Below are 24,037 nucleotides of genomic sequence, written 5' to 3' on the forward strand. Positions count from 1 at the left end.
CCAAACATAGATAACAAAACTTTTGTGTTCATTTGTGGTGTGTGAATAAATTTTCTTTACTTATATTTTTTTATTGCTTTAAATTCTTTCCATACATAAACTCTAAAATTTTCATTTTTTTGTAATCTATTTTCCTTTTATGTCTTTTTTTGTTTACGAGATGAAGGGAAAGTGAAAACTCAAGCTTCGATTTAAGAAAAAAGTATACATCTAGAATGGAAATGCACAATGCACAAATGTAGAGAGAGATAATTCCAAAAAGTTTCTATACTTTGTAGGGATTGTAATCTCTTTTTAGTTTTTAAATATCCAATTCTGCAATCTTTGGGAAAAAGGGGAAGCGGGGGAAGTTGAACTAAGAGTTGATTCCCAATCCATACATCATTCCTCACAAAAATATTGCCAGTTACACATAATAAATCACTTTACAATCATCTTTGATCGTTAGGTGAGCTTTTTGTTAGTGGGTAAAATAATGGGTTGTTTGACTTGGGTAAATATCCCACCACACATTCATTTGAGAATTTAAAGTTATTCCCTTTTAAAGGGTTGGAAACATAAGTCATTTACATCTTTAACATGTTTCAAGCATGAATATCCATTTTTTAAAACATGTGTAGAAAAATATCTTTCTTATAAAATTCCAAGCTATGAGGGTTGAACTAGTGGAATTTCCCAAACTTAGATAACAAAACTTTTGTGTTCATTTGTGGTGTGTGAATAAATTTTCTTCCGTTACATTTATTTATTGCTTTAAATTATTTCCATACATAAACTATAAAATTATCATTTTGTTGTGATCAATTTGCCCTTTTCTCTTTTTTTGTTTACGAGATGAAGGGAAAGTGAAAACTCAAGTTTTGATTTCAGAAAAAAGTATACATTTAAAATGAAAATGAAAAATGAACTAATGTCGAGGGAGATACTTCCAAAAAGTGTGTAATTTTTAGGGATTGTAAACTCTCTTTAGTTTTTATATATCAAGTTCTGCAATCATCAAAAAAAGGGAGAGAGGGGGGGGGGGGGGGGGGGGGGGTGTGGGGGATTTTTAACTGTGTGTTGACTCCCGATCCATAAGTCATTCCTTTAAAAACTATAGCCCGTTAAGCATTACAAATCACTTTACAATCATCTATGATCATTAGGTTAGCGTTTTGTAAATGGGTAAAATAATGGCATGTTTAACTCGGGTAAACATCCCACCACACGTTCACTTGAGAATTTAATGTTATTCTCTTTGAAAGGTTTAGATCCATAGGTCATTTGCTTCTTCAACATGTTTGAAGCATGCATATCCATTTTTTAACAAATGTATAGAAAAATCTATTTCTTATAAATTTCCGAGCTATAAGGGTTGCAGTAGTGGAATTTCCCAAACTTGGATAACAAAACTTTTTTGTTAATTTGTGGTGTGTGAATAAATTTTCTCTCCTTAAATTTTTTATTGCTTTCAATTATTTCCTTACATAAACTCTAAAATTTTCATTTTTTTGTGATCTATTTGCCTTCTTTCTCTCTTTTTGTTGACGAGATGAAGGGAAAGTCAAAACTCAAGCTTTGATTTAAGAAAAAAGTATACATCTAAAAAGGAAATGCACAATGCTCAAATATAGAGAGAGATAATTCAAAAAAGTGTCTGTAATTTTTAGGGATTGTAAACTCTTTTTAGATTTTATATATCAGTTTCTGCAATCGTAGGGAAAGGGGGAGGCATGGGATTTTTAACTGAGTTGGACACCCAATCCATAAGTCATTCCTTACAAAAAATATCACCAGTTACGCATGACAAATCACTTTACAATCATCAATGATCCTTAGGTAAGCTTTTTTTAAATGGGCAAAATAAAGGCTTGTTTGACTTGGGTAAATATCCCACTGCACGTTCACTTGAGAATTTAATGTTATTCACTTTAAAAGGTTTGGATCCTTAGCTTATTTACATCTTTATCATGTTTCAAGCATGCATATCCATTTTTTAAAACATGTGTAGAAAAAACTCTTTCTTAAAAAATTCCGAGCTATAAGGGTTGAACTAGTGGAATTTCCCAAACTTGGATAACAAAACTTTTGTGTTCATCTGTGGTGTGTGAATAAATTTTCTTTCCTTACATTTTTTATTGCTTTGAAGGCTTTCCATACATAAACTTCAAAATTTTCATTTTTTTGTGATCTATTTGCCTTTTATCTCTTTTTTTGTTTACGAGATTAAGGGAAAGTGAAAACTCAAGCTTTGATTTAAGAAAAAATTATAGATCTAAAATGCAAATGCACAATGCACAAATGTACAGAGAGCTAATTCCGAAAAGTGTTTGTCATTTTTAGGGATTGTAAACACTTTTTAGTTTTTATATATCAGGTTCTGCAATCGTCGGGAAAAGGGGAGGCGGCGGATTTTTAACTGAGTGTTGACTCTCCCAATCCATAAGTCATTCCTAAAAAAAATATAGCCAGATACGCATGATAAATCACTTTACAATCATTTATGATCGTTAGGTCAACTTTTTGTAAATGGGCAAAATAATGGTATGTTTGACTCGGGTAAATATCCCATCGCTCGTTCACTTGAGAATTTAGTGTTATTCTCTTTAAAAGGTTTGGATCGATAGGTCATTTTTATCTTTAACTTGCTTCAAGCATGCATATCCATTTAATAAAACATGAGTAGAAAAATCTCCCTCTTATAAAATTCCAAACTATTGGGGTTGAACTAGTGGAATTTCCCAAACTCGGATAAAAAAACTTTTGTGTTCATTTGTGGTGTGTGAATAAATTTTCTTTACTTACAGTTGTTATTGCTTTAAATTTTTTCTATACATAAAATCTAAAATTTTCATTTTGTTTTGATCTATTTGACTTTTTCTATATTTTTTTTTTTTTGTTTACGAGATGGAGCGAAAGTGAAAACTAAAGATTTGATTTAAGAAAAAAAAAGTACACATCTAAAATGGAAATGCGCAATGCACAAATTTGGAGAGAGATAATTCCAAAAAGTGTCTATAGTTTTTAAGGATTGTAAACTCTATTAAGTTTTTATATATCAGGTTCTACAATCGTCGGGAAAAGGGGAGGCGAGGGAGTTTTAACTGAATGTTGACTCCCAATCCATAAGTCATTCCTTACAAAAATAAAGCTTGTTACGCAAGATAAATTTCTTTACAATCATCTATGATCGTTAGGTCAGCTTTTTGTAAATGGGAAAAATAATGGCTTGTGTTCATTTGTGGTGTGTGAATAAATTTTCTTTACTTACATTTGTTTATTGCTTTAAATTCATTCTATACATAAACTCTAAAATTTTCTTTTTTTTGTGATCTATTTTCCTTTTATCTCTTTTTTTTGTTTACGAGATGAAGGGAAAGTGAAAACTCAAGTTTTGATTTAAGAAAAAAGTATACATCTAAAATTGAAATGCACAATGCAAAAATGTAGAGATAGATAATTCGAAAAAGTGTCTGTAATTTTTAGGGATTGCAAACTCTTTTTAGTTTTTATATATCAGGTTCTACAATCATCGGGAAAAGGGGAAGGGGGGGGGGGGGGGGGGGGGGGGGGGGGGGGGATTATTAAGTGAGTGTTGACTCCCAATCCATAAGTCATTCCTTAAAAAAATACAGCCCATTACGCATGATAAATCACTTTACAATCATCTTTGACCGTTAGGTCAACATTTTGTAAATGGGCAAAATAATGGCATGTTTGACTCGAGTAAATATCCTAGCGCACGTTCACTATGGAATTTAATGTTATTCTCTTTAAAAGGTTTGGATCCATAGGTCATTTGCATCTTTAACATGTTTCAAGGATGCATATCCATTTTTTGAAACATGCGTAGAAAAATTTCTTTCTTATAAAATTCCGAGCTATAAAGGTTGAACTAGTGGAATTTCCCAAACTTGGATAACAAAATTTTGTGTTCATTTGTGGTGTGTGAATAAATTTTCTTTCCTTACATTTTTTATTTCTTTGAATTATTTCCATACATAAACTCTAAAATTTTTATTTTTTTGTGATCTATTTGCCTTTTATTTCTTTTTTTGTTTACGAGATTAAGGGAAAATGAAAACTCAAGCTTTGATTTAAGAAAAAAGTATAGATCTAAAATGTAAATGCACAATGCACAAATTTAGAGAGAGATAATTCCGAAAAGTGTCTGTCATTTTTAGGGATAGTAAACACTTTTTAGTTTTTATATATCGGGTTCTGCAATTGTCGGGAAAAGGGGAGGTGAGTGATTTTTAACTGAGTGTTGACTCCCTATCCATAAGTCATTCCTAAAATAAATATTGTCAGATATGCATGATAAATGACTTTGCAATCATCTATGATCGTTAGGTCATCTTTTTGTAAATGGGCAAAACAATGGTATGTTTGACTCGGGTAAATATCCCACCGCTCGTTCACTTGAGAATTTAGTGTTATTCTCTTTAAAAGGTTTGGATCCATAGGTCATTTGTATCTTTAACTTGCTTCAAGCATGCATATCCATTTTTTAAAACATGTGTAGAAAAATCTCTTTCTAATAAAATTCCAAACTATTAGGGTTGAACTAGTGGAATTTCCCAAACTCGGATAACAAAACTTTTGTGTTCATTTGTGGTGTGTGAATAAATTTTCTTTACTTACATTTTTTATTGCTTAAATTTTTTCCATGCATAAACTCTAAAATTTTCATTTTGTTGTGATCTATTTGACTTTTATCTCTTTTTTTGTTTACGAGATGAAGCGAAAGTAAAAATTCAAGATTTGATTTAAGAAAAAAAAGTACACATCTACAATGGAAATGCACAATGCAAAAATTTAGAGTGTGATAATTCCAAAAAGTGTCTATAATTTTTAGGGATTGTAAACTCTTTTTAGATTTTATATATCAGGTTTTGTAATCGTCTGGAAATGGGGGAGGCGGGGTTTTTAACCGATTGTTGACTCCCAATCCATAAGTCATTCCTTACAAAAATATAGCCTGTTACGTATGATAAATTAGTTTACAATCATCTATGATTGTTAGGTCAAATTTTTTTAAATGGACAAAATAATGGCTAGTTTGACTTGGGAAAATATCTCACCGCACGTTCACTTCAATATTTAATGTTATTCTCTTTAAAAGGTTTGGATCCATGGGTCATTTTCATCTTTAACATGTGTAGAAAAAATATTTCTTATAAAATTCCAAGCTATTAGGGTTGAACTAGTGGAATTTCCCAAACTTGGATAACAAAACTTTTGTTTTCATTTGAGGTGTGTGAATAAATTTAATATACTTCATTTTTTTATTATTTTAAATTATTTCCATACATAAACTTTAAAATTTTCATTTTTTTGTGATCTACTTACCTTTTTCTCTCTTTTTTTGTTTACAAGATGAAGGGAAAGTGAAAACTCAATCTTTGATTTAAAAAAAAAGTATACATCTAGAATGAAAATGCACAATGCACAAATATAGAGAGAGATAATTCAAAAAGAGTTTGTAATTTTTAGGGATTGTAAATTCTTTTTAGTTTTTATATATCTGGATTTGCAATCATCGGGAAAAGGGGGAGGCGGGGAATTTTTAATAGAGTGTTGACTCCCAATCCATAAGTCATTCCTTACAAAAATGTAGGCCGTTATGCAAGATTAATCTCTTTACAATCATCTATGATAGTTAGGTCAGCTTTTTGTAAATGGGCAAAATAATGGCTTTTTTGACTCGGGTAAATATCCCACCGCACGTTCACGTGGGAATTTAATGTTATTATGTTTAAAAGGTTTGGATCCAAAGGTCATTTGCATCTTTAACATGTTTGAAGCATGCATATCCCGTTTTTAAAACATGTGTAGAAAAGCCTCTTTCTTATAAAATTTTGAGCTATTAGGGTTAAACTAGTGGAATTTCCAAAACTTAGATAACAAAAATTTTGTGTTCATTTGTGGTGTGTGAATAAATTTTCTTTACTTACATTTTGTTTATTGCTTTAATTTCTTTCCATACATAAACTCTAAAAATTTTATTTTGTTGTGATCTATTTGCGTTTTCTCTCTTTTTTTGTTTACGAGATGAAAGGAGAGTGAAAACTCAAGCTTTGATTTAAGAAAAAATTATACATCAAAAATGGAAATGAACAATGCACAAATTTAAAGAGAGATAATTCCAAAAAGTATCTATAATTTTTAGGGATTGTAAACTCTTTTTAGGTTTTATATAGCAGGTTCTGCAATCATCGGGAAAAGGGGGAGGGGTGTGATTTTTAACTGAGTGTTGATTTCCAATCCATAAGTCATTCCTAACAAAGAATATAGCCTGTTACACATGATAAATCACTTTACTATCATCTATAATCATTAGATCAGATTTAGTTATTGGGCAAAATAATAGCTTATTTGACTCAGGTATATAAGCCACCTCATGTTCACTTGAGAATTTATTGTTATTCTCTTTAAAAGTTTTGGATCCTGAAGGCATTTGCATCTTTAAGTTGTTTCAAGCAAGCATATCCATTTTTTAAAACTTGTGTAGAGAAATCTCTTTGTTATAAAATTCTGAGCTATTAGGGTTGAACTAGTGGAATTTCTCTGACCTGGATAATAAAAATTTTGTGTTCATTTGTGGTGCGTGAATAAATTTTATTTATTTACATTAGTTTATTGCTTTAAATTCTTGCCATACATAAACTCTAAAATTTTCATTTTGTTGGGATCTATTTGACTTTTATCTCTTTTTTTGTTTATGAGATGAAGGGAACGTGAAAATTGATGCTTTGATTTAAGAAAAAGTATACAACTAAAATGGAAATGCACAATGCACAAATTTAGAGATAGATAATTCCAAAAAGCGTCTGTAAGTTTTAGGGTTTGTAAACTTTTTTTATATTTTATATATCAGGTTTTGCAATCATCGGGAAAAAGAGGAGGGGTAGGATTTTTAACTGAGTGTTGACTCAAAATCCATTAGTCATTCCTTACAAAAATTATCACCCATTACACATGATAAATCACTTTACGATCATCTATGACCATTAGGTAAGCTTTTTGTAAATGTGCAAAATAATGGCTTATTTGACTTGGGTAAATATCCCAATGCACCTTCACTTGAGAATTTATTGTTATTCTCTTTGAAAGGTTTGGTGGATCCATAGGTCATTTGCATCTTTAACATGTTTCAAGCATGCATATCTGTTTTTTAAAACAAGTGTAGAAAAATATCTTTCTCATAAAATTCCAAGCTATTGGGGTTGAACTTGTAGAATTTTCCAAACTTGGATAACAAAACTTTTGTGTTCATTTGTGGTGTGTGAATAAATTATCTTGAGTTTCATTTGTTTATTGCTTTAGATTCTTTCCATACATAAACTCTAAAATTTTCATTTTGTTGTGATCTATTTCCCTTTAATATCTTTTTTTGTTTACGAGATGAAGAGAAAGTGAAAACTCAAGCTTTTATTTCAGAAAAAAGTATACATCTAAAATGGAAATGCACAATGTACAAATGTAGAGAGAGATAATTCCAAAAAGTGTCTATAATTTTTAGGGATTGTAAACTCTTTTTAGTTTTTATATATCAGGTTCTGCAATTGTCGGTAAAAGGGGGAGGCGGGGGATTTTTAACTGAGTGTTGGCTCGCAATCCATAAGCCATTCCTTATAAAAATATAGCCCATTACGGATGATAAATCACTTTACAATCATCTATGATCGTTAGGGCAGCTTTTTGTAAATGGGAAAAATAATGGCTTGTTTGACTCGGGTAAATATGCCATCGCACGTTCACTAGAGAATTTAATGTTATTCTCTTTTAAAGGTTTGGATCCATAAGTCATTTGCATCTTTAAAATTTTTCAAGCATGAATATCAATTTTATAAAACATGTGTAAAAAAATTTCTTTCTTATTAAATTCTGAGCTATTAGTGTTGAACTAGTGGAATTTTCCAAACTTGGATAACAAAACTTTTGTGTTCATTTGTGGCATGTGAATAAATTTTATTTGCTTACATTTGTTTATTATTTTAAATTCTTTCCATACATGAACTCTAAAAATTTTATTTTGTTGTGATCTATTTGGCTTTTATTTCTTTTTTGTTCACGAGATGAAGGGAAAGTGAAAACTCAAGCTTTGATTTAAGAAAAAAATTATACATCAAGAATGGAAATGCACATTACATGAATGCAGAGAGAGATAATTCCAAATAGTGTTTGTAATTTTTTGGTATTGTAAACTCTTTTTATTTTTTATATTTCAGGTTCTGCCATCGTTGGGAAAAGGGGGAGGTTGGGGATTTTTAATTGAGTGTTGACTCCCAATCCATAAGTCATTCCTTAAAAAATATAGCCCGTTCTGCATGATAAATCACTTTACAATCATCTACAATAGTTATGTCCGCTTTTTATAACTGGGTAAAATAATGGGTTGGACTCTGGTAACTATCCCATCGCACGTTCACTTGTGAATTTAATGTTATTCTCTTAAAAAGATGACCCATAGGTCATTTGCATCTTTAATATATTTCAAGCATGCATATCCATTTTTTTAAAACATGTGTAGAAAAATCTCTTTCTTATAAAATTCCAAGCTATTCGGGTTGAACTAGTGGAATTTCTCACACTTGGATAACAAAACTTTTGTGTTCATTTGAGGTGTGTGAAAAAAAAAATTTATACATTTTTTTTATTGCTTTAAATTCTTTCCAAACATAAACTCTAAAATTTTCATTTTTTTATGATATTCTTGCCTTTTATCTCTATTTTTGTTTACGAGATGAAGGGAAATGGAAAACTTATGCTTCGATTTAAGAAAAAAGTACACATCTAAAATAGAAATTATCAATGCACAAAGGTAGACAGAGATAATTCCAAAAAGTGTCTTTATTTTTTAGGGATTGTAAACTCTTTTTAATTTTTGTATATCAGGTTCTACAATCTACGAGAAAAGGGGGAGGTGAAGGATTTTTAACTGAGTGGCTACTCCCAATCCATAAGTATTTCCTTACAAAAATATAGCCCATTACGTATGATAAATCACTTTACAATCATCTATGATCGTTAGGTCAGTTTTTTGTAAATGGGCAAAATAATGGCTTGTTTGACTCGGGTAAATACCCCACCGCACGTGCACTTGTGAATTTAATGTTATTATATTTAAAATGTGTGGATCCATAGGTCATTTTCATCTTTAGCATTTTTCAAGCATGCAAATCGATTTTTTAAAACATGTGTAGAAAAATCTCTTCCTTAAAAAATTCCGAGCTATTCGGGTTGAACTAGTGGAATTTCCCAAACATAGATAACAAAACTTTTGTGATCATTTGTGGTGTGTGGATAAATTTTCTTTCCTTGCATTTGTTATTGCTTTAAATTATTTCCATACATAAACTATAAAATTTTCTTTTTGTTATGATCTATTTTTCTTTTATCTCTTTTTTTGCTTACGAGACGAAGGGAAAGTGAAAACTCAAGCTTTGATTTAAGAAAAAAGTATACATCTAAAATGGAAATGCACAATTCAAAAATGTAGAGAGAGATAATTCCAAAAAGTGTCTATAATTTTTAGGGATTGTAAACTCTTTTTTCTTTTTATATAAAAGGTTCTACAGTCGTCGAGAAAAAGGGCAGGGAGGGGGTTTTTAATTAAGTGTTCACGCCCAATCTTTAAGTTATGCCTTACAAAAGTATATCCCATTACGCGTGAGAAATCACTTTACAATCATCTATGATCGTTAGGTCAACTTTTTGTAAATGGGGAAAATAATGGCTTGTTTGACTTGGGTAAATATCCCACCGCACGTTCACTTGAGAATTTAATGTTATTCTCTTTAAAAGGTTTGGATCGATAGGTCATTCGCACCTTTAACATGTTTCAAACATGCATATCCATTTTTTAAAACATGTGTAGAAAAATCTCTTTTTTACAAAATTTTGAGCTATTAAGGATGACCTAGTGGAATTTCGCAAACTTGGATAACAAAACATTTGTGTTCATTTGTGGTGTGTGAATAAATTTTCTTTACTTACATTTGTTTATTGCTTTAAATTCTTTCCATTCAAAAACTCTAAAATTTTCATTTAATTGTGATGTATTTGCCTTTTATCTCTTTTTATGTTTACGAGATGATGGGAAAGTGAAAACTCAAGTTTTGATTTAATAAAAAAGTATACATCTAAAATGGACATGCACAATGCACAAATATAGGGAGAGATAATTCCAAATAGTGTCTGTATATTTTAGGGATTGTAAACATTTTTTGTTTTTATGTATTAGGTTCTGCAATTGTCTAGAAATGGGGAGGCGGGGGATTTTTAACTAAGTGTTGACTCCATATCCATAAGTCAATCCTTACAAAAATATAGCCGGTTACACATGATAAATCACTTTACAATTATCTATGATCGTTAGGAAAAATATTCATCTGGACGTTCACTTGAGAATTTAATTTTATTCACTTTAGAAAGGTTTGGATCCATAGGTCATTTGCGTCTTTCACTTGTTTCAAGCATGCATATCCATTTTTTAAAACATGTGAAGAAAAATCTCTTACTTATAAAATTTCGAGCCATTAGGCTTGAACTAGTGGAATTTCCAAAAACTTGGATAACAAAACTTTTGTGTTCATTTGTGGTGGGTGAATAAATTTTCTTTCTTCACATTTGTTATTGCTTTGAGTTCTTTCAAGAGATAAACTCAAAAATTTTCATTTTGTTGTAATCTATTTGCCTTTTATCTCTTTTTTTTACGAGATAAAGGGAAAGTGAAAACTCTAGCTTCGATTTAAGAAAAAAGTCTAGATCTAAAAATGAAATGCACAATGAACAAATGTAGAGAGAGATATTTCCAAAAAGTGTCTGTAATTTTTAGGGATTGTAAACTCTTTTTAGTTTTTAAATATCAGATTCTGCAATCATCGGGAAAAGGGGCCAGTGGGGGATTTTTAACTGAGTGATGACTCTCAATCCATAATCCATTCCTTAAAAAAATGTAGCCCATCACACTTGATAAAACACTTCACAATCATCTATGATTATTAGGTCAATGTTTTGTAAATAGGCAAAATTATGGCTTGTTTGACTCGTGTAAATATTCCACCGCACGTTCACTTGAGAATTTAATGTTACTCTCTTAAAATTTTTTGGATCCATAGGTCTTTTGCATCTTCAACATGTTTCAAGGATGCATATCCATTTTTTATAACATGTGTAGAAAAATCTCTTTCTTATAAAATTCCGAGCGATTAGGGTTGAACAAGTGGAATTTCTCAAACTTGTATAACAAAACTTTTGTGTTCATTTGAGGTTTGTGAATAAATTTTAATTTCATAGATTTTGTTTGTAGCTTTAAATTCTTTCCTTACATAAACTCTAAAATTTTCATTTTGTTGTTATCTATTTGCCTTTTATCTTTTTCTTTGTTTACGATATGAAGGTAAATGGATAACTCCAGCTTTTATTTTAGAAAAAAGTATACATATAAAATGTAAATTTAAAATGCACAAATGTTGAGAGAGATAATTCCAAAAAGTGTCTTTATTTTTTAGAGATTGTGAACTCTTTTTAGTTTTTGTATATCTGGTTCTGCAATCTACGAGAAAAGGGGGAGGCGAGGGATTTTTAACTGAGTGTTGACTCCATATCCATAAGTAATTCCTTACAAAAATATAGCACGTTACGCATGATAAATCACTTTACAATCATCTATGATCGTTAGGTCAGCTTTTTGTAAATCGGCAAAATAATGGCTTGTTTGACTCTGGTAAATACCCCCCCGCACGTTCACTTGTGAATTTAATGTTATTATCTTTAAAAGGTGTGGATCCATAGGTAATTTTCATATTTTATATGTTTCAAGCATGCAAATCCATTTTTTAAAACATGTGTAGAAATATCTCTTCCTTAAAAAATTCTGAGCAAATAGGGTTGAACTCATGGAATTTCCCAAAGTTGGATAATAAAAATTTTGTGTTCATTTGTGGTGTGTGAATAAATTTTATTTCCTCACATTTGTTATTTCTTTGAGTTCTTTCGAAACATAAACTCTAAAATTTTCATTTTGTTGTGATCTATTTGCCTATTATCTCTTTTTTTGTTTAGGAGATGAACGGAAAGTGAAAACTCTAGCTTTGATTTAAAAAAATTGTATACATCTAAAATGAATATTCACAATGAAAAAATGTAGAGAAAGATAACTCCAAAAAGTGTCTGCAATTTATAGGGATTGTAAACTCTTTTTAGTTTTTATATATCAGGTTCTGCAAAAGTCGGGAAAAGGGTGAAGCGGGGGATTTTTAACTGAGTGTTGACTCCCACTCCATAAGTCTTTCCTTAAAAAAATATAGCCCGTCACACATGATAAATCAATTTAAAATCATCTTTGATCGTTAGGTTAGCTTATTGTAATTGGGCAAAATTATGACTTGTTTGACTCGGGTAAATATCCCACCCCATGTTCATTTGATAATTTAATGTTATTCTCTTTAAAAAGTTTGGATCCATAGGTCATTTCCGTCTTTAACATCTTTCAAGCTTGCATATCCATTTTTTAAAACATGTGAAGAAAAATCTCTTACTTATAAAATTCCGAGCAATCAGGCTTGAACTAGTGGAATTCCCCAAACTTGGATAACAAAACTTTTGCATTCATATGTGGTGTGTGAATAAATTTTCTTTCTTCACATTTTTTATCGATACATAATCTCAAAAAATTTTCATTTTGTTGTGATCTATTTTCCTTTTATTTATTTTTTGTTTACAAGATCAAGAGAAAGAGAAAACTCTAGCTTTGATTTAAGAAAAAAGTATACATCTAAAATGGAAATGCATAATGAAAAAATGTAGAGAGAGATAATTCCAAAAAGTGTTTGTAATTTTTAGGGATTGAAAACTCTTTTCAGTTTTTATATATCAGGTTCTACAATCGTCGAGAAAAAGGGGCAAGTAGGGGATTTTTAACTGAGTGTTGACTCTCAATCCATAAGCCATTCCTTAAAAAAATATAGCCCATTACACTTGATAAATCACTTTACAATCATCTGTGGTCGATAAGTCAACCTTTTGTAAATGGGCAAAATTAAGGCTTGTTTGACTCGAGTAAATAACCCACCCCACGTTCACTAGAGAATTTAATATTATTCACTTTAAAAGGTTTGGATCCATAGGTCATTTGAGTCTTTAACATGTTTCAAGCTTGCATATCCATTTTTTAAAACATGTGAAGAAAAATCTCTTACTTAAAAAAATCTGATGTATTAGGGTTGACCTTGTGGAATTTCCCAAACATGGAAAACAAAACTTTTGTGTTCATTTGTGGTGTGTGAATAAATTTTATATCCTCAGATTTTTTATTTCTTTGAGTTATTTTTCAATACATAAACTTTAAAATTTTCATTTTGTTGTGATCTATTTGCCCTTTATGTCTTTTTTTGTTTACAAGATGTAGGGAAAGAAAAAACTCTAGCTTTGATTTAAGAAAAAAGTATATCTAAAATGGAAATGCACCAAGAACAAATGTAGAGAGAGACAATTCCAAAAAGTGTTTTTAATTTTTAGGGATTGTAAACTCTTTTTAGTTTTTATATATCAGGTTCTGCAATCGTCAGGAAAAGGGGGAAGGGGGGATTTTTAAATGAGTGTTGACTCCCAATCCATAAATAATTCCTTAAAAACGTATAGCCCGTTACACATGAAAAATCACTTTACATTCATCTATGATCGTTAGGTCAGCTTTTTGTAAAAGGGCAAAATAATGGCATGTTTGACTCGGGTAAATATCCCACCGCACGTTCACTTGAGAATTTAATCCAATTCTCTTTAAAAGGTTTGGATCCACAGATAATTTGCATCTTTAACATGTATCAAGTTTGCAAATCTATTTTTTTTAAAACATATGTTGAAAAATCTCTTTCTTATAAAATTCGGAGCTATTGGCGTTGAAATATTGGATTTTTCCAAACTTGGATAACAGAACTTTTGTGTTCCTTTGTGGTGTGTGAATAAATTTTCATGACTTAAATTTGTTTATTGCTTTAAATTCTTTCCATACATAAACTCTAAAATTTACATTTTGTTGTGATCTATTTCCCTTTAATAATTTTTTTGTTACGAGATGAAGAGAAAGTGAAAACTCAAGCTTTGATTTCAAAAAAAAGTATACATCAAAAATGGAAATGCACAATGCACAAATGCAGAGAGAGATATTTCAAAATAGTGTCTATAATTTTTAGGGATTGTAAACTCTTTTTATTTTTTATATATCTGGTTCTGCAATTTTCAGGAACAAGGGGAGGCGGGGGATTTTTAATTGAGTGGTGGCTTCCAATCCATAAGTCATTCCTTATAAAAATATAGCCCGTTATGCATGATAAATTATTTTACAATCATCTATGATCATTAGGGTTGCTTTTTGTAAATGGGCAAAATAATGGCTTCTTTGACTCGGGTAAATATCCCATCGCACGTTCACTTGAGAATTTAATGTTTTCTCTTTAAAAGGTTTGGATCCATAGGTCATTTGAATCTTTAACATGTTTCAAGCTTGCATATCCATTTTTTAAAACATGTGTAGAAAAATATCTTTGTTATAAATTTTGAGCAATTAGGGTTGCACTAGTGGAATTTCCCAAACTTGGAAAAAAAAACTTTTGTGTTCATTTGTGGCGTGTGAATAAATTTTATTTTCATACATTTGTTTATTATTTTAAATTATTTCCATACATGAACTCTAAAATTTTTATTTTGTTGTGATCTATTTGATTTAAGAAAAAATTATACATCTAAAATGGAAATGCACAATGCGTGAATGTAGAGAGAGATAATTCCAAAAAGTGTTTGTAATTTTTAGGGATTGTAAACTCTTTGTAGTTTTTATATATCAGGTTTTGCAATCGTCGGGAAAAGGGGGAGGTGGGGGATTTTTAACTGAGTGTTGACTCTCCATCTATAAGTCATTCCTTATAAAAATATAGCCCGTTCCGCATGATAAATCACTTTACAATCATCTATGATCGTTAGGTCAGCTTTTTGTACATGGGCAAAATAATGGCTTGTTTGACTTGGGAAAATATCCCACCGCACGTTCACTTCAGTATTTAATGTTACTCTCTTTAAAAAGTTTGAATCCATGGGTCATTTGCATCTTTAACATGTGTAGAAAATCTATTTCTTATAAAATTCTGAGCTAGTAGGATTGAACTAGTGGAATTTCAAAAGCTTGGATAAGAAAACATTTGTGTTCATTTGAGGTGTGTGAATAAATTTTATATACTTACATTTGTTTATTATTTTAAATTCTTTCGATACATAAACTTTAAAATTTTCATTTTTTTGTGATCGATTTACCTTTAATCTCTTTTTTTGTTTACGAGATGAAGGGAGAGTGAAAACTCAAGCTTTGATTTATAAAAAAAGTATACAACTTGAATGGAAATGCACAATGCACAAATATAGAGAGAGATAATTCAAAAAAGTGTCTATATTTTTTAGGGATTGTAAATTCTTTTTAGTTCTCATATATCCAGATTTGCAATCATCGGGAAAAGGGGAAGGCCGGGGACTTTTAACAGAGTGTTGACTCCCAATCGATAAGTAATTCCTTACAAAAATATAGGCCGTTACACATGATTAATCACTTTACAATCATCTATGATCGTTAGGTCAGCTTTTTGTAAATGGCAAAATAATGGCTTGTTTGACTCGGGTAAATATCCCACCGCACGTTCACTTGGGAATTTAATGTTATTCTCTTTAAAAGGTTTGGATCCATAGGTCATTTGAATATTTAACATGTTTTAAGCATGCATATCTAGTTTTTAAAACATGTGTAGAAAAGCCTCTTCCATATAAAATTCCGATTTATTAGGGTTGAACTAGTGGAATTTCCTAAACTTGGATAACAAAACTTTTGTGTTCATTTGTGGAGTGTGAATAAATTTTCTTTACTTACATTTTGATTATTGCTTTAAATTCTTTCCATACATAAACTCTAAAAATTATATTTTGTTGTGATCTATTTGCCTTTTCTCTCTTTTTTTGTTTACGAGATTAAGGGAGAGTGAAAACTCAAGCTTTGATTTAAGAAAAAAGTATACATAAAAAATGGAAATGCACAATGCACAAATGTAGAGAGAGAAAATTCCAAAAAGTATCTATAATTTTTAGGGATTGTAAACTCTTTTTAGTTTTTATATAGTAGGTTCTGGAATCGTCGGGAAAAAGCGGAGGAGTAGGATTTTTAATTGAGTGTTGACTTCCAATCCACAAGTCATTCCTATCAAAGAATATAGCCCTTTACACTTGATAAATCACTTTACAATCACCTATGATCATTAGGTCAGATTTTAGTTAATGGGCAAAATAATGGTTTATTTAACTCGGGTAAATAAGCCACCTCATGTTCAGTTGAGAATTTATTGTTATTCTATTTAAAAGGTTTGGAGAGGCATTTGCATCTTTAACATGTTTCAAGCATGCATATCCATTTTTTAAAACTTGTGTAGAGAAATCTCTTTCTTATAAAATTCCGAGCTATTAGGGTGGAACTAGTGGAATTTCTCAAACCTGGATAATAAAACTTTTGTGTTCATTTCTGGTGTGTCAATAAATCTCTAAAACTTTAATTTTGTTGGGATCTATTTGACTTTTATCTTTTTTTTTTGTTTACGAGATGAAGGGAAAGTGAAAATTGAAGCTTTGATTTAAGAAAAAAGTATAAATCTAAAATTGAAATGCATAATGCACAAATGTAGAGATAGATAATTCCAAAAAGTGTCTGTAAGTTTTAGGGTTTGTAAACTCTTTTTAGTTTTTATATATCAGGTTCTGCAATCGTCGGGAAAAAGAGGAGAGGTAGGATTTTTAACTGAGTGTTGACTCCCAATCCATTAGTCATTCCATACAAAAATTATAGCCCATTAAGCATGATAAACACTTTACGATCATCTATGATCGTTAGGTCAGCTTTTTGTAAATGGGCAAAATAATGGGTTATTTGACTCAGGTAAATATCCCAACGCACGTTCACTTGAGAATTTATTGTTATTCTTTATGAAAGGTTTGGTGGATCCATAGGTCATTTGCATCTCTATCATATTTCAAGCATGCATATCTATTTTTTAAAACATGTATAGAAAAATCTCTTTCTCATAAAATTCCAAGCTATTTTGGTTGAACTAGTAGAATTTCCCAAACTTGGATCACAAAACTTTTATGTTCATTTGTGGTGTGTGAATAAATTTTCTTGACTTTCATTTGTTTATTGCTTTAAATTCTTTCGATACATAAACTCTAAAATTTTCATTTTGTTGTGATCTATTTACCTTTAATATCTTTTTTTTTACTAGATGAAGAGAAAGTGAAAACTCAAGCCTTGATTTCATAAAAAAGTATACATCTAAAATATAAATGCAAAATGCACAAATGTAGAGAGAGATAATTCCAAAAAGTCTTTGTTATTTTTAGGGATTGTAAAGTCTTTTTAGTTTTTATATATTAGGTTCTGCAATTGTCGGGAAAAGGGGGAGGCGAGGGATTTTTAACTGAGTGTTGGCTCCCAATCTATAAGTTTTTCCTTATAAAAATAGAGGCCGTTATGCATGATAAATTACTTTACAATCATCTATGATCATTAGGGCAACTTTTTTTAAATGGGCAAAATAGTGGCTTGTTTGACTCGGGTAAATATCTCATCGCACGTCCACTTGAGAATTTAATGTTATTCTCTTTAAAAGGTTTGGATCCATAGGTCATTTGCATCTTTAAAATTTTTCAAGCATGAATATCCATTTTATAAAACTTGTGTAGAAAAATTTCTTCCTTATAAAATTCCGAGCTATTAAGGTTTAACTAGTGGAATTTCCCAAACTTGGATAACAAAACATTTGTCTTCATTTGTGGCGTGTGAATAAATTTTATTTGCTTACGTTTATTTATTATTTTAAATTCTTTCCATATGTGAACTCTAAAATTTATATTTTGTTGTTGTCTATTTGGTTTTTATTTCTTTTTTTGCTTACGAGATGAAGGGAAAGTGAAAACTCAAGCTTTGGTTTAAAAAAAAAGTATACATCTAGAAAGGAAATACTCAATGCACAAATGTAGAGAGAGATAATTCAAAAAAGTGTCTTTAATTTTTTGGGATTGTAAACTCTTTTTAATTTTTATATATCTGGATCTACAATCATTGGGAAAAGGGGGAGGCGGGGGATTTTTAACTGAGTGTTGAACTACAATCCATAAGTCATTCATTACAAAAAATATAGCCCGTTACGCATGATAAATTACTTTACAATCATCGATGATCGTTATGTCAGCTTTTTCTAAATGGGCAAAATAATGGCTTGTTTGACTCTGTTAAATATCCCACCGCACATTCACTTGAGAATTTAAGGTTATTCTCATAAAAAGGTTTGGACCCATAGGTCATTTGCATCATTGACATGTTTCAAGCATGCATATCCATTTTTTTAAAACATGTGTAGAAAAATATCTTTCTTATAAAATTCTGAGCTATTAGGGTTAAACTAGTGGATTTTCTCAAACTTGGATAACAAAAATTTTGTCTTCATTTGTGGTGCGTGAATAAACTTTTTTTTTTTTTTTTGTCTATTGGTTTAAATTCTTTCCAAACATAAACTCCAAAATTTTCATTTTTTTGTGATATTTTTGCCTTTTATGTCTCTTTTTGTTAACGAGATGAAGGGAAATGGAAAACTCAAGCTTTGATTTAAGAAAAAAATATACATTTAAAAGTAGAAATTCTCAATGCACAAATGTAGAGAGAGATAATTCCAAAAACTGTCTTTATTTTTTAGGGATTGTAAATACTGCATTCTACGAGAAAAGGGGGAGGGTAAGGATTTTTCACTGAGTGGTTACGCCCAATACATAAGTCATTCCTTACAAAAATAATGCCTGTTACGTACGATAAATCACTTTAAAATCATCTATGATCGTTAGGTCAACTTTTTGTAAATGGGCAAAATAATGGCTTGTTTGACTCGAGTAAATACCCCACCGCACGTTCACTTGTGGATTTAATGTTATTATCTTTAAAAGGTGTGGATCCATAGGTCATTATCATCTTTAACATGTTTCAAGCATGCAAATCGATTTTTTAAAACATGTGTAGAAAAATCTCTTCCTTAAAAAATTTTGAGCTATTCGGGTTGATCGAGTGGAATTTTCCAAACTTGGATAACTAAACTTTAATGTTCATTTGTGGTGTGTGAATAAATTTTCTTTACTTACAGTTTGTTTATTGCTTAAAATTCTTTCCACACATAAACTCTAAAAAAATTATTTTGTTGTGATCTATTTGCCTTTTCTCTCTTTTTTTGTTTACGAGATTAAGGGAGAGTGAAAACTCAAGCTTTGATTTAAGAAAAAAGCATACATAAAAAATGGAAATGCACACTGTAAAAATGTAGAGAGAGAAAATTCCAAAAAGTATCTATAATTTTTAGGGATTGTAAACTTTTTTTAGTTCTTATATAGTAGGTTCTGGAATCGTAGGGAAAAAGAGGAGGGGTAGGATTTTTAACTGAGTGTTGACTCGCAATCCATAAGTCATTCCCAACAAATAATATAACCCTTTACACATGATAAATCACTTTAAAATCATCAATGATCATTAGGTCAAATTTTAGTTAATGGGCAAAATAATGGTTTATTTGACTCGGGTAAATAACCCACCTCATGTTCAATTGAGAATTTATTGTTATTCTATTTAAAAGGTTTGGATACATAAGGCATTTGCATCTTTAACATTTTTCAAGCATGCATATCCATTTTTTAAAACTTGTGTAAAGAAATCTCTTTCTTATAAAATTCCGAGCTATTAGGGTTGAAATAGTGGAATTTCTCAAACCTGGATAATAAAACTTTTGTGTTCAATTGTGGTGTGTGAATAAATTTTCTTTAATTACATTAGTTTATTGCTTTAAATTCTTGCCATACATAAACTCTAAAACTTTAATTTTGTTGGGATCTATTTGACTTTTATCTCTTTTTTTGTTTACGAGATGAAGGGAAAGTGAAAATCGAAGGTTTGATTTAAGAAAAAGTATAATGCGAAAATGGAAATGCACAATGCAAAAATGTAGAGATAGATAATTCCAAAAAGTGTCTGTAAGTTTTAGGGTTTGTAAACTCTTTTTAGTTTTTATATATCATCCTGCAATCGTCGGGAAAAAGAGGAGGGGTAGGATTTTTAACTGAGTGTTGACTCCCAATCCATTAGTCATTCCTTACAAAAAATATAGCCCATTACACATGATAAATCACTTTACGATCATATATGATCGTTAGGTCAGCTTTTTGTAAATGGGCAAAATAATGGGTTATTTCACTCAGGTAAATATCCCAACACACGTTCACTTGAGAATTTATTGTTATTCTCTATGAAAGGTTTCGTGGATCCATAGGTCATTTGCATCTTTATCTTGTTTCAAGCATGCATATCTATTTTTTAAAACATGTATAGAAAAATCTCTTTCTCATAAAATTCCGAGCTATTTGGGTTGAACTAGTAGAATTTCCCAAACTTGGATAACAAAAGTTTTATGTTCATTTGTAGTGTGTGAATAAATTTTCTTGACTTTGATTTGTTTATTGCTTTAAATTCTTTCTATACATAAACTCTAAAATTTTCATTTTGTTGTGATCTATTTCACTTTAATATCTTTTTTTGTTTACGAGATGAAGAGAAAGTGAAAACTCAAGCTTTGATTTCAGAAAAAAGAAAACATCTAAAATAGAAATGCACAATGCACAAATGTAGAGAGAGATAATTCCAAAAAGTGTTTGTAATTTTTAGGGATTGTAAACTCTTTTTAGTTTTTATATATCAGGTTCTCCAATTGTCTATTTGGCTTTTATTTCTTTTTTTGTTTACGAGATGAAGGGAAAGTGAAAACTCAAGTTTTGGTTTTAGAAAAAGTATACATCTAGAAAGGAAATACTCAATACACAAATGTAGAGAGAGATAATTCAAAAAAGTGTCTTTAATTTTATGGGATTGTAACCTCTTTTTAGTTTTTATATATCTGGATCTGCAATCATTGGGAAAAGGGGGAGGCGGGGGGTTTTTAACTGAGTATTGAATCCCAATCCATAAGTCATTCATTAAAAAAATATAGCCCATTACGCATGATAAATCACTTTACAATCATCTATGATCGTTATGTTAGCTTTTTGTAAATGGCAAAAATAATGGCTTATTTGACTCTTGTAAATATCCCACTGCACATTCACTTGAGAATTTTACGTTATTCTCATAAAAAGGTTTGGACCCATAGGTCATTTGCATCTTTTACATGTTTCAATCATGCATATCCTTTTTTTAAAACATGTGTAGAAAAATCTCTTTCTTATAAAATTCTGAGCTATTAGGGTTGAACTAGTGGAATTTCTCAAACTTGGATAACAAAACTTTTGTGTTCATTTGTGGTGTGTGAATAAATTTTTTTTATTTTGTCTATTGCTTTAAATTCTTTCCAAACATAAACTCCAAAATTTTCTTTTTTCTTTGTGATATTTTTGCCTTTTATGTCTTTTTTTTGTTAACGAGATGAAGGGAAATGGAAAACTCAAGCTTTGATTTAATAAAAAAGTATACATTTAAAATATAAAGTATAATTGCACAAATGTAGAGAGAGATAATTCCAAAAAGTGACTTTATTTTTTAGGGATTGTAAACTCTTTTTAGTTTTTGTATATCAGGTACTGCAGTCGTCGGTAAAAGAGGCAGGCAAAGGGTTGTTAACTAAGTTTTGACGCCCAATCCAAAAGTTATTCCTTATAAAAATATAGCCCGTTCCGCGTGATAAATCACTTTACAATCATCTTCGATCGGTAGGTCATCTTTTTGTAAATGGGGAAAATAATGGCTTGTTTGACTTGGGTCAATATCCCACTGCACGTTCACTTGAGAATTTAATGTTATTCTCTTTACAAGGTTTGGATCGATAGGTCATTCGCACCTTTAACATGTTTCAAAAATGCATATCCATTTTTTAAAACATGTGTAGAAAAATCTCTTTGTTTCAAAATTTTGAGCTATTAAGGATGAACAATTGGAATTTCGCAAACTTGGATAACAAAACATTTGTGTTCATTTGTAGAGTGTGAATAAATTTTCTTTACATATATTTTTTTATTGCGTTAAATTCTTTCCATACATAAACTCTAAAATTTTCATTTTGTAGTGATCTGTTTGCCTTTTATCTCTTTTTTTTTTACGAGTTGATGGGAAAGTGAAAACTAAAGTTTTGATTTAATAAAAAAGTATACATGTAAAATGGACATGCACAATGCACAAATGTAGAGAGAGATAATTCCAAAATGTGTCTGTATATTTTTGGGACTGTAAACTCTTTTTTGTTTTTATTTATCAGGCTCAGCAATCGTCTGGAAATGGGGGAGGCGGGGGATTTTTAAAAGAGTGTTGACTCCCTATCCATAAGTCATTCCTTAAAAAAATATAGCTCGTTACGCATGATAATTCACTTTTCAATCATTTATGATCGTTAGGTCAGCTTTTTGTAAATGGGCAAAATAATGGCTTGTTTGACTTGGGTAAATATCCCACCGCACGTTCACTTGTGAATTGGATGTTATTATCTTTAAAAGGTGTGGATCCATATGTCATTTTCATATTTAACATGTTTCAAGCATGCAAATCCATTTTTGAAAACATGTGTAGAAAAATCTCTTCCTAAAAAATTTCGAGCTATTTGGGTTCAACTAATGGAATTTCCCAAACATGGATAAAAAAAATTTTGTGATCAGTTGTGGTGTGTGGATAAATTTTCTTTCCTTGCATTTGTTATTGCTTTAAATTATTTCCATACATAAACTCTAAAATTTCTTCTTGTTGTGTTCTATTTTCCTTTTATCTCTTTTTTTGTTTACGAGATGAAGGGAAAGTGAAAACTCCAGCTTTGATTTAAGAAAAAAGTACACATTGAAAATGGAAATGCACAATTAACAAATGTAGAGAGAGATAATTCCAAAAAGTGTCTCTAATTTTTAGGGATTTTAAACACTTTTTTTCTTTTTATATATTTGGTTCTGCAGTCGTTAGGAAAAGGGGGAGGCAGGGGATTTTTAACTAAGTGTTGACACCCAATCCAAATGTTATTCCTTAAAAAAATATAGCCCGTTACGCATGAAAAATCACTTTACAATCATCTTTGATCGTTAGGTCAGCTTTTTTTAAATGGGCAAAATATTGGCTTGTTTGGCTTGGGTAAATATCCCACCGCACGTTCACTTGGGAATTTAATGTTATTCTCTTTAAAAGGTTTGGGTCCATAGGTCATTCGCACCTTTAACATGTTTCAAACATGCATATCCATTTTTTAAAACGTGTGTAGAAAAATCTCTTTCATACCAAATTTTGACCTATTAAGGATGAACAAGAGGAATTTCTCAAACTTGGATAAACAACTTTTGTTTTAATTTGTGGTGTATGAATAAATTTTCTTTACTTACATTTGTTTATTGCTTTAAATTCTTTCCATGCATAAATTCTAAAATTTTCATTTTGTTGTGATCTATTTTCCTTTTATCTCTTTAACTGAGTGTTGACTCCAATTCCATGAGTCATTCCTTACAAAAATATAGCCCGTTACACATGATAAATCACTTTACAATCATCTATGATCATTAGTCAAAATATCCAACCAGACATTCACTTGAGAATTTAATGTTATTCACTTTGAAAGGTTTGGATCCCTTGGTCATTTGCGTTTTTAACATGTTTCAAGCATGCATATCAGGTTTTCCCAAACTTGGATAACAAAACTTTTGTGTTCATTTGTGGTGTGTGAATAAATTTTCTTTCCGCACATTTGTTATTGCATCGAGTTTTTTCGATACATAAACTCAAAAATTTTCATTTTGTTGTGATCTATTTTCCTTTTATCTCTTTTTTTGTTTACTAGATAAAGGGATAGTGAAAACTCTAGCTTTGATTTCAGAAAAAAGTATACATCTAAATTGGAAATGCCCAATGAACAAATGTAGAGAGAGATAATTCCAAAAAGTGTCTGTAATTTTTAGGGATTGTAAACTCTTTTTAGTT

This window comes from Aristolochia californica, unplaced genomic scaffold (assembly GCF_029961685.1).
Source record: "Aristolochia californica isolate CCGP_79_NKW_82.1479 unplaced genomic scaffold, dmAriCali1.0.hap1 SCAF_4, whole genome shotgun sequence".
In the NCBI taxonomy this organism is placed as follows: Eukaryota; Viridiplantae; Streptophyta; class Magnoliopsida; order Piperales; family Aristolochiaceae; genus Aristolochia; species Aristolochia californica.